This window comes from Oryzias melastigma, linkage group LG1 (genome assembly GCF_002922805.2).
Source record: "Oryzias melastigma strain HK-1 linkage group LG1, ASM292280v2, whole genome shotgun sequence".
In the NCBI taxonomy this organism is placed as follows: domain Eukaryota; kingdom Metazoa; phylum Chordata; class Actinopteri; order Beloniformes; family Adrianichthyidae; genus Oryzias; species Oryzias melastigma.
This window is the reverse complement of record NC_050512.1, coordinates 17,845,084-17,847,859: the sequence shown is the minus strand read 5'-3', so window position 1 is coordinate 17,847,859 and position 2,776 is coordinate 17,845,084.

The window sequence follows — 2,776 nt, the reverse complement described above, 5'->3', positions numbered from 1 at the left end:
AGCTGAAAATCCTCTGATAATGAATATGTTTAACAAACTAGCTGCATTACAGTGACGCTTATTCAGTTTTTTTTTTAATCCGTATTTTTTAGTAGTTATAATGACCGCTAAAATTTCATGCAATCCCCTCTTTTTTCTTTCACTTGGTGCAAAAACCAAATCTCGTTTAGAAAAAAAAAATCACAAAAATGGGGGGATTTGCATCGGGCAGATAACGGATATTTACTCCTAAGAATCAGTGCTGTAAATGCAGATGATTCAAACAACAAAACAAAAATGTTTTAATACTTTGTAAAGAGAAAAAATACTTACAGAACCAGGTGGTATGGGGTTTTCATGCATAGCTCATTGTTATGCTCATTCATTCAATTTCTAAACTCTGTGGGTTAAGTTGGCCCACAAGAGGCCTAACCAGGTCACTTGTGGGCAAAGGCAGAGTACACCATGGACAGGTTACCAGTCAGTCACAATCACCCACACTCAAATTAACCTTTAATGCATATTTTTGGCTGGTTAGAGGAAGCTGGAGTCCCTGGAAACTCCACACAGAAAGATCTCCTGTTGGTGTTTCAGTTTCAGGTCCCCCTGGCGGGACTTGAATTGGGGCCTTCTTGCAGCGAGGTGAGTGCACTAACCACTGTGCCATGCTGCACGCTGTAATAATAACCAGTTATTACAGATGTTGTGTTTTTTGTCACAATGCATTCTGTGAGGTTAGATATGACAAGAGTGAGAAGTAGTTAAGTTCAAATGTACTTTTGTGACAACCTGTTAGAAATTACAGGGCCTCACATTTTCAAAAAACATTTTTCCCTTCTATTCTTTTATGCCTTTTGTGTAAAATATATCATTTCTGCTGCAAGCTTTATGCAGGATTAATTAAAAGTTTAATTGCAAACGTGATGAAAAATTAGTGTTTTAAAAAGGAAAACAGGATTATTAGATATAATTTTTCAGAGTATGTCTGGAACAAAGTTGTTCATTGTCCCTACTATTTTTTATTCCTAAAACTTCTTGTTAACTCAAGTTAAAAGTGTTGTTGTTTCCATGGGATCCGGCAATGAATATGTTTTGAAAAGATAGATTGTTAATGTTCAGAACGTGATGTTAATGCAAAAGATCAACATTCTCCAAGGAAAAGTGGCACCACTGCAGCTGATTTTTACATGACAATAAATAATCTGGAGTCCGTTTTTATTCCTGCTCAGTTTATTATTATTCATGTGATGTGATGTGGTGAAATCTTTCACAGGCAGCTGACCGTGAGTCTTTTTTTTTCCTTGTTTAGAGTCAGGATTTGAAGCTGTGGGGATCCCAGAATTGCCTCCAAATCCTTTTTCTCCTTGATGGTATTGTCACTTTTCCGTCTGCGTGGACACTGTCTTTCAGTTCCTCTTGTTGCTTCTCTTTTTGGTCAGCGACTGGTTAATGTGGGTTTATCCAGCCATCCAGGCGATTATCATGAGCTTATCCATCCACCCCTCAGTCCTCTGACCCACTCTGAGAAATGATTGATTACATCCAGCCTCTCTGGCATCTCCACATCTACAAAAGGTGAATTTCTGCTTGTTTAATGCATCACTCATTCATATTTGTGTTCATTTGAACTTTTAAGATCTTTTTAACCCTCATTCTTTTAATTTCATGGTGTTTATTATTTTTCCTTCACAGTCACTGAAGGATGAAGCTTCTGTTTCACTATAAAATCCCCTCTTCTGCCTTTAACACAAATACTAAAGAAAAGACTGCTGATCATAGAGATCTGATCGCCTTCTATTGATTCTTTTTCCGCTGATCTCAACTTTGCTGAAAAGTTTGATGCAGAACTGTTTTTTACCAGTATAATTCAGATTCACATTTTTTTTCAAGACCACAACATGAGGATTAACCCCTTTTTTGGTTAAATTTGTATCTTTTGTTGTGTTTCCTCCCCCAGTTCAGCATTTTGTATTATGTTTTGCATTTTCTAACACACTGGGAACTCCATAGTAAAAAAGGACCTAAGTTAGGTTGTTTTTAACCCAACCCTAATGTTAAAAGCCGATAAATTTTTTTGCGTTTAACTTTGCACAAAAATAAAAAATAACTCAGGAAGACAAAAATAACTTGAAATAGTTTAAAATCAAAACAAAAAATGTATTTTCCTCCAAAGCGTTGCCCAAAAATATGTCCTAATACAAATAACTCAAGAATTGGGTTGAAAAATTAACTCAAGTATATTTCAAAGTTTATTATTATCATTATTAATATTATTTTGTTTACCAAGCTACTACTGGGTTGTCTTCAAAACTCAATTTATGTCAGATACAGCTGCACATGTCTCAGCACTCTACTTTCTGTCTGCAAACAGAAGATTTAACACATTTAAGGAAACTTTAGGGCATTTAATCCTTCTGAACTGTGACACTCACCTGTAGAGAAATAGTTTTTTTTTTCTAAAGTTGAAGAGGGGCAACTTTATGTCGTCTTAAATTAATCTGTTGTCCTCTGAAAGACTGACCCTTTGATTAACAGACGTTTTGTTTTCTTTGTTTTGACTGTGGCTTTTAGTAGGAAGAATGTTGCCTTTTCCAACACAAATTCAGGTGAGATCTACACTCACCAACACTGGAAATTCTTCTATTAAAGCGGGATATTAATTAGTGCAGAGTATTTAGAAAAAAAAATTTTGTTAACCCTTTTGCTTCAATCGCCTCATAAGACAATGGAAGCATTCCAGAAATGCTGTTTTACTTCAGATTCTTTTCTTTTTTATGTATGATCAGAAGGTGGTATT